A 13196-nucleotide genomic window follows, 5' to 3' on the forward strand; every position below is an offset into this window, starting at 1 on the left:
ATGGATTGGCTCGAACCATCTGAGCACCGACAAAAATGTAGTAGATGTGGAGCAGAAGGGCACAACAGGCGTCGATGTCCAATGCAATCTGACCGTGGGAGTTGTTCATTTAATTGATTTATGTATGCTACACGAGTGACATGAATTGGTTTAAGCTGTCTTGAATGTATTTACTTTGTGGTCTTCAATGAAATCGTTAGTTAGAAACATTACTTATTTTGGTTTGTGCACTTTAGTTATTTTGGAATGTAGCAGTCTCTTAATGGCTTATGTAGTTTAACCCTAAGCCCTACACAGAAAACACTAAACCCTAAACCCTAAACCTTAAACCATAAGCCCTAAACCCTAACCATCGCCCCTTATACATAACCCCTACACCCTAAGCCATAAACCCTAAAACATAAACCCTACCCCTAACCCTGAACCCTAAACCCTACCCCTAACCCTACACCCTAACCATAAACACTAACCCCTACCCCTAAACCCTAAACCTTAACCCTTACACTAAACCCTACCCCTACCCCTAAACCCTAAACCCTAAACACGTAACCCCATAAACCCTAAACCCTAACTAAGCCGTTACCCATAAATCGTAAACGCTAAACCTTGAAGTGTATGCAACTTCTGATGATGAACCTTATAATTTGAGCAAATAGGTAGGTGGAAAAAGTCCAGACTGATGCATGTAATGAAATAAAATTACATTTAGAAGTTGAAATTGGTGTTCATCGTTAGTTAGTACCATTACTTTTTTTCGTTTGTCTACTGTAGACTTTTTTTAAACTTTATGTATTATTATAGTTTGATGCGCGCCATAAGCTGTATCCATTAATAAATCAAAATAAATGAGATACGATAGATTAAGTGTCAAATTCAAATGAGAAACATACAACAACAAATTTAAACAGAGACATGAAAATCATTCATTATGGTGTCGTGATGACATGAGGATGTGTCGCATGGTCGATCCCATCTTCGCGCTTGACGATCAAGATTTCTTCTGCCGTGATGTCTCCCCGCTTCTACTTGCTCAACCTCAGCAGAAAAGTCGTGACACAAATCAACACCTAATAAGTCACCCATATCAGGTATTGCTCCGGGTACATTCCATTGCAGAGCCAATGGGGCGTTAGGTGTTGCCATTGGGGCATCATGTTGTTGTGAAGGGGTCATAGTCGGCCATGAAAAATGAGGATGTGTTTCCACAACACCACCAAACGAATGTTCGCTTGCAGACATATTAGTGTCGTGACCTTCAAAAGGATACTGATACATCTGTGAAGGATACTGAGAAAATGTTAGTGGCGTGTAATACATTCCATGGCCACACTGCTCCATTTGTTGGGAAAATTCTTCCGCTTCAACAACCTCCCTTTGTCTGCCAAAACCCCGAGTTTCAACACTTGACTGAAGCATGTGAAACTCTTGTGGTGGAAATCGATGCTCTGATGCTGGACCATGTGCCATAGGCTCAGTGATTCTCTCTTGCTCTTCGGATAAAATCGTTATCTTCTCCACATAAGGCACGAGATCATCAACTGTCCATGTGTTCCTCCCTTGTGGTGACACGATATACTGTAATGTCTCCGCAACTTCAGCCTGCAATTATTAGGGTCAGGAAATTAATGCCGATGATTTAAAAAATAATTTGAAGTTAAATATTCAAAAAGAAATAAATACCAATGTAGTTGTGTTTGCATTCTTTGGATCGACAAACATCTTCGTTTTTTGCCTATACCAGACCATGTAGTCGGAGTTAAAACTCAATAGGCCCTCCTGTCAAGGATAAACGTTGACCTTAAACTCAGCTCGATTATTCCATTGATTGATTATTGGGGCCAACAGCTAGAACCAATTTTCATCTTGTTTGCCTTTCAGCGTTAGGCCATGGATATTCAGTGGTTGCGAAGGACACTCGAAAATAGGTTGTTGCATTCCAAATTGTCGCAACACTCTATCGGGTTGGTGCCACTCAACAACATGGAAACAAATGAGTGGCACCATCGCACACCACGCTACACTACCAACCAAACAAATTGGAGGCAACGCTAACATAACAGTTGTTGTGTAAGGCTCCCACAGAAACTACATACAATAACACAGTTGTTAATTTTTACTTAAGCATGACATTTTATTTATTATTTAACGAATACATTACGATCTTCTTACCTCATGTCATTTCATGATATCCAATTTGTGATGAAAAACTAGCAGATCATCATTGCCAATATGCTGATTTTCACGTCGTAGCCACCAACAAAAAAATATGAAATCATCAGTGGCGACGCGTTACATTATTAATTATTTTCAAATGAAATCTTATTTTTTAAACAACTAACCTGTTTCCGAGTGGTTTATTTTCTATTACGGGATGAGTCCTCTTTGGAGCCAAAGTTGTGCATCGTTCCCATGCCCACATTTGGATTAAGATGCACATACCTCCGATCGATTTAATTTTGTAATCGGTGGCGCTGCACATCTCTGTATATAAAAAAGCAAGCACGGCAGGTCCCCATGCATACGTGCTGCACTGTTCAAAGTCACGTAAAAATTGCAGGTACCTTAGGGAAATTTTGCTGCTGCTCTTGTCAACAAAAAGGACACCTCCTATGAATCTAAGGATTCATGCACGAGTAAACCTTTGTAGTTGTTCTACGTTACCGTCATGGTTATTTATTTGTGAAAAATGGTGAGCCAGCCAACTTAATTTAACCACACTGCCTTGAAGTTCACCTTCCTGTGGTCTGACTCCCAACAATTCTTCACATAATTCAGCCCAATCAAAATTAGTTTGACCAATTAATGGTGTCCCATCAACACGTAGACCTAATAATACAGAGACATCTTGAAGAGTAATCGTACACTCTCCGCATCTCATGTGAAACGTATGTGTTTCGGGCCTCCATCTTTCAATCAAAGCAGTAATTAATGACGCATTTATTTTTAGGTAGCCCATCTTCATTATCTAATAAAAACCAGATTGGTGAAGCAGAGGAATAATTTCCTCTGGTATTTCTTCTTGTCCTTGATAAATGGGGACAGCTCGTCTGATGTATAATTTTCTGTCTGATTTCTCATTCCAAACATGTTCTGAAACATGCTTAGGTTGCATCCATAAAATGTCTCCATCTATTGGACTAGACTTAATTTGTATACTTGATGAACATGACGACAAAGATGCCATTGATACTGTAAAATAAAATATAATACAAAAAATTGACAACAAAAATTTAACATAAATTTAGTACACTTACAAGAAATTAATTAAATATACATACCAAATAATTAAAATCTGAATAAATAAAAAAATACATAAATTTCAACAACAAAATATATGATACAAATAATAAAATTTAAATATACATACCAAATAAATTAAAATAGATGCAAAACTTAAATTACTAACTAAAATACTCTACAAATAACAAAATTAAAAATTAAAATACATACATAAATTTAAATAAATGACCAAATTTTTTTTCCAATTAATAAAATTTAAATTAAATAACATATATTATACAAATAAATCAAAAAATTACTATAGAAATAAAAATTTAAACAATGTATATATATAACATTAATAACGTATCATGTATTTCAATAAAAATTTAAAATAAGTAAACTAAATAATATTAACATTCTAACTAAACCTAACATACCATATATATAACACAAATAAGACCATACAAACCTAAAAAATCTAAACCAAATAATAATAACATAACAACTAAAATTAACATAAACATATATATAACACAAATAATAACATACAAATTTAAAAAATCTCAACAAAATCATATTAATAAATCAACTAAAACTAACGCACCGTATAACACAAATAATAATATACCAACTAAAATTTATAACATATACATACAACACAAATAATATTAATATTTTAACGTACAACTTAAAATTTAAAAGTACCACGTAAGATAAACAAACGTAGCATGTACATATAAAACAAATAATACTATACTAATTTACAAAATTTAAAGAAAATAATATTATCAGATTAACTGAAACTAACCTAGCATATATATATATATATATATATATATATATATATATATATATATATATATATATATATATATATATATATACTAAGTTGTATGTTTATCTCTGATACTAGAGATCAGTGGAAAAAGGACCAAACGGACAAATAAGAAGTAAGAATGCAGTATGATGAGCGGACAATTAAAATATGAACTTTTAAAAACAAGTATCAAGGGCACACCGGAGACCGCCTTACAAATCCCAGGTTTTCATAAACAAAGAGACCGAAGCGGCGGTAGAGCCGCACAGGATCGGTAAAGGGAGAGGAGAGATGTGAAAAAGAAACTTTAAATTTATTCAAATTGAAAGAAAAGCTTACAAAGATTTTTTCTATGCAAAGTGCCTCTCTCTCTAAAACCTGAAAATAAGGCTATCTGAAGGGTGCCTCACAAAGGAAACGAGGACTCCTTTAAATAGACCAATTGATTACTGTTTCTACAGTACCAGTAATGTTTACCGGAACTATTACAAAGTTTGCAAAAATTAATCTTCGAACGGATTGATCAGTTACAATAATTCTTGATTATTACAACTAATTAATCATCTTCTAGTGAGATACCAAAACAATCATCCTCATTTTGATAGAAAGGATCATCATCTTGGTCATCAATGTCCTCTGACGATTCGGCCTCCTTATTTGAAGGTTCTTCATCTTCTTCTTGTTGAAGCAGCTGGAGAACTTCCTTGAGGTTCTGGGCAAGACTTTCTTTGGATTTTGAGCTTGCCAAGAATGTCGCGAGTTGAGATTTCTGATTCAGAAATAATGATGTCTTTGGATCAGCAGGTTTGAGGAATTCAGGGTGGCTCTCGAACCAGTTCTTGACTTGATCTGGAGCAGCCTTTGAGGTATCAAATTGTGACCACCATTTTACAAAAGCATGTCTTTGTAACGACGGATATTGCTTGTGGTTTTCGGTTTTCCCATACCTGTATTGCCATGAAAAGATCCATAACAAAGCAAAGCTGGAAAAGTACTTTAAATCGGCTGGAATTCTTGATTCCTGGCTGTTGAATAATTTGTTGAACTGTTGAAATCCCTGTTGGACTTCTTCTGGGAATATTTGTGGTATTGGTCCAAAATAATTCCACCATTGGAGAAACCAGTTTGGAAAATTGTAAACAGTATTGTTTTTAAAGTAAATCAACCACGAATGCTTGAATTTATTATTTTGGTGCCAAAACACATTGGTCTAGGCGTCAATGTAATCCCAATAAGTGTATCCTGCTGGGTCAAAAGGTGCAAAAAACTTCTTGGGTTGGTTAAGATTGGTTCCGTAATGTCGTGGCTGCATTACTTTCAGGATTTGGATTGTGGAGTGGGTGTTTAGGCTCGGGTCTTTTGAGTCCTTGAAATGTTTGATGGATACTGAATTTGTATCCACTAGAATGAATTCATAAAATTGTCTAGTTTTATTGAGGGCTGTTGGCCTATAATGAAACCCTTGGGGGAAGACTTTGGCGGTTGCTTTGAAAGGATTCTTGTCCCAATATTCTGGCTCCATTTGTAGGACATTAAAGAATTTGTTTTTTGAAATATAGTTGTTGGTGGGTTGTGGTGTTGGGTCTTGTTGAGCCAACAGTTGTTTTTCTTTCTCGTTACAAACTGTTTTAGTTTGTTTGGTCTTTTGGATTTGTTTTTGGAGGTCTATTTCAAAATCATCGTCTGATTCTAAGGCCATTTCTGCCCAGGTTTTCTTGGCTAATCTTGGGATTTTGGTAAGGCCTATGTCTTCTAAGGCCTGAAGAGTTAGGATTGACCAGGCATAGTCAGCCACGGTCTGTTTTGCTGTTACTGGTTTGGGGGATTCCTGAGTGGATGACTCAGGTTTGACGATAGCTATTTGGGTCATTGACCCTTCAAATTTTGGTTTCTGGGTTGATGACCCAGTCTGGGTAGGTGACCCAAAGGATGATAAGGTTGTTTTCTTGATTACTGGCTCTGGTAGAGCCAAGAGAACTTCTTTTCCTTTACTACTTGTTCTACCTCCTCTCCGGGAGGAGCTGGACACCTTAAGAGGCATCAGTATTTTTCTGTAAAAATTCACATGTGAGGTGGTCAGGTAGAGAATTTGAGGTGCCCTTGATCTATTCTGTGTCAAAATCAAAGACACTTAAAATTGCTTGCCATCTAGCAAAAATTTTTGAGGCAAGGCTTTTAACATCTTTTTGTAAAATATCTTTGGCTGATTTACAATCAACCCTGATTAAAAATTTTTGTTTTAATAAATCCGATTGAATTTTGGAAATGCACAAAACAATTGCTAAAACTTCTTTTTTAACAGTTGAATATTTTAATTGTGCAGGATTCCAATGTTTTGATGTACATGCAATGACATGTTCTTGACCATGTACTCTTTGTTTGAGGATGCCACCATAACCTATGTCTAATGCATCGGTTTCGACAATTTTAAATGCCTGTGGAATAGGAAGATACAGACATTTTATGGATTGGACCTTAAGTTTGGTCTCTTTAACTGTTTGTGTATGGAGGTCAGACCAGGGAGGCGGATTTTTCTTCAGCCTATCATGTAACGGCTTGACAATATTGTTTAAATAGGGGACAAATTCTCCTACATAATTTACACAACCTAGGAATCTTTGTAACTGGGTTTTGTCTAAGATTTGGTTGGGAAATCTGCTAGCAAACTCTATTGACCTTTCTATTGGAATGATTGTACCTTGATATAAATGGTGACCAAGGAATCGGATTCGAGTTTGGAAGAGATTTATTTTTGATTTGGAGACTGCCAAACCATTCTGTTTGATAATATGGATTAAAGTCTGGAGATGTTTGAAATGTTGGTCAATGTTTTGGGAAAAGATTAAAACATCATCTATGTGGACAATGATAAATTTTGAATAAGGATTAAAAATATCATTCATAATTTTTTGAAACTCTGAAGGGGCATTCTTCAGTCCGAATGGCATCACATTCCATTTGTATTGCCCGAAAGGTACAGTAAACACCGTTTTGTACCTATCTGGCTCTTGGATTTGGATTTGCCAAAATCCAGATTTCATGTCAAATTTTGAAAATATTTTTGCAGAATTTAATCTATTAAGTAAATCTCTTTTGTTTGGAATAGGGTACCTAATCCATTGTAATGCTTGGTTTAGTGGTTTGTAATTTATGACTAAGCGGGGTGTTCCACGCTCAAGCTCAGATTGTTTGTTGACATAAAAAGCCGCACAGGACCACGGGCTTTTGCTTTTTCGGATTAAACCTTTATCAAGCAAATCCTGAATTTCCTTTTGACAGTATTGAAGAAGTTCTTCATTCATTTGAATTGGCCTGACTTTTGTGGGAATTTGTTTTTCCCTAAAGTCTTTCTCATAAGGGAGATCAACAATATGTTTCTTTCTATCCCAAAATGCATGTGGCAAATCAGAACAGACAGTCAATCCTATATGACTTAATAAAGATTGAATTTTCTCTTTTACTTGGGGTTTTCCTAGTTGTATCTAGATATTATTAAAAGATACTTCTTCTTTTAAGAAGTTGATTTGGTTAATCTTATTTTCTATAAGATTGATATTTCTGGAGATTGGTTTAGTGGAAAAATTAAATATAATTTTTCTTCCCAAATAATTTGTAGTTATTCCTTCATTAGATATTTGAATGGGAAACAAGGCTCTAATGAAGGGAGTTCCTAAGATCACTTCGTTCTTAAGGTTTTTTACCAAAAGAAAGTTTGTGTTAATCCTAAGACCTTGATTTTCGATGATTGCATTTGATAACTTAAAATTAATCTTTAATTTTGAGCCATTTGCTGTGCTTAATTTTTCTGAAGTTTTCTCAAAAAATTTTGTAGGAATTAATCCTTCTAGGATACAGTTTGAATCAGCCCCTGTGTCAAATAGGGCCATTGTATCTAAAACAAAATCATTAATAATTATTTTTACGTTTATGTAAAATTTTTGGATTTTAATCTTGTTGATTAATCCCATAAACATATCATCTTCTAGATTATCTGGTTGGTTTTCTTCACTGTTGTTGACACTTTCAGAATCACTATCTTCCTCAAGTTGAGAAAGAATGATTTGATGAATTTCTTGTTGTTGATGAAGTTCTTTTACTTCCTTTTTTAGATTGTTTATCTCTGTTTGACGATCTTGGATTGTTGTTGGTTTGGCGGAAGAGTTTTCTAATCTTTTGAATATATATATATATATATAATATAGAAAAATATTTAAAATTATCAAGTTAAGAAACACTTACCAAGAAGAGAGAAACCACGTAATTGGAAGAGGAAGGAAGCAATGTCCTACAAAGAGGATAAACAAACTTAGTTAATCTGACCTCCTCCTACGCCTACGCCTAGTTGGTGGAACTCGTCAGTTTGACTGGCGGTTCCCCATGCATGGCAAAATCGCCAATGGGGATGACAAGTCCATCACGACACAGCAAACTCGTCCGTTCCTGTGGTGGTTTGCTTTGTGTCTCCATGCATTTACGTCCAAAAGTGCCCCATGCAGGAAATACTTTCAAAACAATCCCATTTCGAGAAATTGTTTGTAAAAGTACCCCAAAGAGAGCAATTTGCCTATTTTTCATGTCTTCCTTTCTTTATCAAGTTATAGAAAACTTCAGATTTTCTAATAAACATTTTTCCTAAAACTATTATCCAAAATATACAGAACTAGTGCGGTACTATGTTTTAAGAGAAATCTGTGTATATCTTTTGTCGTTATATAAGCGTTCTAGTTAAATAGCCTATTCACACACATCACACCCCAGTCAACAGAGCTTAAACTGCTTGTTCTCAAATATTAATTATTGCTTCATGGAACTGCATAAACCCAAACACGTGGTTCTGGTTTCAAGCCCCGGTCTTGGTCATCTCATCCCAGTCATTGAGCTTGGAAAGCGCTTCGTGCTTCACCACAACTTCAACGTCACTGTTCTCGCCGTTACTTCCCAAACCTCAAAAACCGAAACGCAGATTCTAAACTCAGCCTTCACTCCCTCCCTCTGCCACGTCATCTGTATCCCTCCACCAAACCTCGTTGGCCTCATCGACGAAAACGCCGCCACCCACGTGACTCGCTTGTGCGTCATGATGCGCGAAGCTAAACCCGCCATCAGATCCATTATTTCCAAAATTACCCCTCGCCCTTCCGCACTCATCTTTGATATTTTCAGCACCGAGGCCATTCCAATAGCAAGAGAACTCAACATTCTCAGCTACGTCTTCGACGCTTCACACGCTTGGATGCTAGCGTTGCTTGTGTATTCCCCAGTGCTCGATGAGAAAATAGAAGGAGAATTCGTTGACCAAAAGCAAGCGTTGAAAATCCCGGGTTGCAACGCGGTTCGACCGGAGGACGTGTTTGACCCCATGCTCGACCGGAACGACCAGCAGTACAAAGAGGCTCTTGGAATAGGGAACAGGATCACGCAAAGCGACGGCATTTTGGTTAACACGTGGGAAGAGCTTCAATATAAAGACCTTGAAGCGTTGAGGGAGGGAGGGAGGTTTGTTAAGTGAGGCACTGAATATGAAGATTCCAATATATGCTGTGGGACCCATAGTGAGAGAGTCTGAATTAGAAAAAAATTCTTCCAATGAGTCGCTGGTGAAGTGGCTCGACGAACAACCCAATGAATCGGTGGTTTACGTGTCGTTTGGGAGCGGAGGAACGTTGTCATATGAGCAAACGACAGAGCTTGCTTGGGGGTTGGAGTTGAGTGAACGGAGATTTGTTTGGGTGGTGCGCGCACCTACAGAAGGAGCTGCGGACTCGGCTTTCTTCACCACTGGGAGTAGTGAAAGCGAGGGGGATGAGGGGCTCATGTATTTCCCAGAGGGGTTCTTATCGAGGACCTGCAATTTGGGCCTGTTGGTTCCAGAATGGTCCCAACAGGTAACCATATTGAAGCATCGTTCTGTTGGGGGTTTTCTTTCGCACTGCGGATGGGGTTCCACGCTTGAGAGCGTGACCAACGGTGTTCCCTTGATTGCGTGGCCGCTCTACGCGGAGCAGAAGATGAACGCGACGTTGCTGTCGGAGGAGTTGGGCGTTGCCGTGAGGACTGCGGTGTTGCCGACGAAGAAGGTGGTGCGTAGGGAGGAGATAGCGCGGATGGTGAGGGAGGTTATTCCGGGTAATGAAAATGTGAAGAAGAATGAGATAAGGGAGAGAGTGAAAGAGGTGCAACGAAGTGCATTGAAGGCTTTGTCGGTGGGTGGTTCGTCCTATACTGCACTGTCTCAAGTGGCAAAAACAATTGAAGGCTGAAAGAGACGTTTTGTGGGGAGTCCTATGCATGGCCTTTCGTGCCTTTTCATTGTTACATGCCTATTCTGTCCGTCAAAGTAGTAATTTAATTGATGGAGTGGGATATTAAGTTTAGTAGTTTGTACGTATAATGTTTCTTTAGTGGGAAAGTGTATTTGACGCGAAGAAATTTGTGTCTTAACTAAAAATATGTTGTATGAAAAATTTGATAATCAGTGGATCATGTTTATTAAATTGATGTTTCCATCCATTATATGGTGAATTGAAGAGTTGGAAATTAGAGAAGAATAATGGGTGATTTTTATGAGAAGCGGTGAGAATGACAAAAGATTGCACAATTTATATAACATGCATGATTTATAACGTGCATGATTTATAACGGCTAGTTTTCTAATGATTTAGTTTTTTAACAACTAGTTTTCCAATAACTAATTTTGCAATTGTTAGTATTTTTTATAATGAGATCGAGGTCAATGACAAATATTACATGACATTTGAATTTAAAATAAAAATACAACAATGACCTACACAACTAAAATTAAACAACAAACACAACATTAACCTAGACAACTAAAATTAAATAAAACACAACATTGACTTATTCATTTAAAACCCATGGTTCTTCCTATTATAGTCACAATACTTTTCGTGGTCTTGAAGTTGCTTCTCAGACATGTGAGATGTGTTTTTCATGAGAATTCCATACTCTAAATGCTTCTCTTGTTCTTGCATACACATTTCCTATGACTCCTTTAATTGAATAAGTTTTGCAGTGTTGGTATTTTTGTCGTTCATTACACTTTCTATGCCTAACGGATCGAATTGTTAATTAGAAGTGCTTCCTTTTTGTTGTTTTTTGTCCTATTGGGTGAGACATTAGTGATGGCGTTTCATATTCTTCAACTTCAATGGTGTCCTTGGGTTAGAAGATGATGAGTAACCACTTGAGGCATAAACTTTGGTTCTCTTTGAAGACTTTCAATTCCCATAAATTCTGCATCGAATTTTGTTTCATCTTTCAACAACAACTAGGCATGCTTTACTTAGAATTTTTTACCTGTATCTTGTGAGCAAATCATATGTGCATCAGCCATGACGTCTTTCTCTGAACTCTAACTTTTCCTATGCGTAACTGCTTGTTTCTAGCAACCGCTAAAGTTTTGAAATGGAGGGTGGATTCAATTCCATCGAGATTTCAATTGAGTGACCTCCCTTTCTGTAAACTATGCGTGCTCTTTGTCATTGTTGTACACTTCCTTCGTTCTTGCCCAATATTGGATTAATGATTGATTGCCTCCTATAATTGAATCCTTTGACACATTGAGTCACAACCGGATGAGAATCGTTTCCTCTTTCGTTGAGAATGCTATACAAGTTTTTTTGTAACTTAAATTTTCTTCTCATTCATTTAGTTGAATATTTTCTAGACCAATTGGTGACTCCACTTCATTGTTAGCGGGCTCAACATTGGATAAAGAAGGCCTATAACACATGTTTGGGTTGATTAGGAGTGGTGGATACATAAAAAAAACTGGATTTTGTGAAATGTCACCAATAGGTGACTCCATATTAGATGAAAGAGGCTTATACCACGTGTTGGGGGTAGGTGGGGATGGTGGTACCACTGCAAAAAGACCTTATAACGATGGTTCTAAACCACTTTCAAAGACAATTTTGAACCGTCTTTGAAGCCAACGTCTTTGAAAGTCAAGACTTCATGAGAAGTTTTTTGAGCATGGTCCTCGATTTCTCTGCATAGACTTCAATTGTTCTTGTTGCTTAGCAAACAATATTTGTATCTCTTCAGTAGCGAAGATCCAAAATCAAGATTTATAAAAAAAAACCGAAGAGTCAAAAGTTAACTCTTTTAATCACATACCTTACTGCAAACAAAATTTCTTCAATAGTGAATGTTAGTCGATGAATACGACAAACTTTTGTGTATAAAACCTGTGTAAATTGTATCAAACTCCTCCAATTTATGGTTATTTTGTAGTGTTGTAATTACTTTTTGTTAAAGATAGGTAATAAATACTTAGTACTCCCATTTTGTGTGTTTAATAATCATTTCTTCTCAATTTCAGGTTAATTAGGCAAGTTTGTGAAGTGCTAATTTTCATCCTCTCACTAAGCCAATCTGCTGGCATAGCGAGCCATCTGCTGAGCGCACCATCTCCTCGGCTAATCGCAAGGAAGAATCTGGAAGAAGGATGAGCTATGCATGCACGCTGAGCAAAGGGTTCAGCCTGCTAAGAGCACCGCATCAGTCCATCCGCTGAGCGAGAAAAACACGCGCTAAGCCGAAATCCACTAATACGCATTGAGCGGTCCATAGTTGCGCTCAGCGTGCTAGCACAAACAAAGCCACCTATTTAAGCCTGAAATCAGATTTTAGAGAGGATTTTGGCCATTTTCTCGAAGAGCTTCTGCATGTGAGAGATTCTAGAGAGAGAAGGGTCTGAATCCAGAGAGTTTGAAAGATTTTGTTGTGCGAAGACCTGCAAAGACCGGAGCCTGAAGACGAAGCCGTCCTGAGAGCTTGAGATGAGTTTGTGAGTGATTGTGAGGTTCTAGAGGTGGAGGAGACATCCCCACTACTTGTATTCCTTCAATCCTTCATTTTTCTCTTCTCTTTGTTGTAAAGGAAGCTTCCCAGATATGGAGAGCTAAATCCTCTCTCGGTTCTTCCTTGTAGGTACTTGATGTAAATACCGGTATATCTATTTAATGATGTTTTATGTGTTCTCTGTGCTATCAGTACGTTATTTCAGTGTGCTATTGTCTTGATCACGTAGATGCATGCTTTGTTAGGATCATTCAACAGTGGGAACATCAGAACTTGATAAGATGGGGCTAGTTTATCGTATTATCACGAGGAATCGGGGTACAGTAACCTA

General features: G+C 37.2%; 1 pseudogene; it reads left to right on the forward strand.

Annotated features, from left to right (window-relative positions):
* Positions 1–8510: 8510 nt before the first annotated feature.
* On the forward strand, positions 8511–10579 carry LOC100795499 (anthocyanidin 3-O-glucosyltransferase 5-like; annotated as a pseudogene).
* The last annotated feature ends 2617 nt before the right edge of the window (positions 10580–13196 follow it).

The sequence above is a fragment of the Glycine max genome, chromosome 12 (genome assembly GCF_000004515.6).
Source record: "Glycine max cultivar Williams 82 chromosome 12, Glycine_max_v4.0, whole genome shotgun sequence".
Lineage (NCBI taxonomy): Eukaryota > Viridiplantae > Streptophyta > Magnoliopsida > Fabales > Fabaceae > Glycine > Glycine max.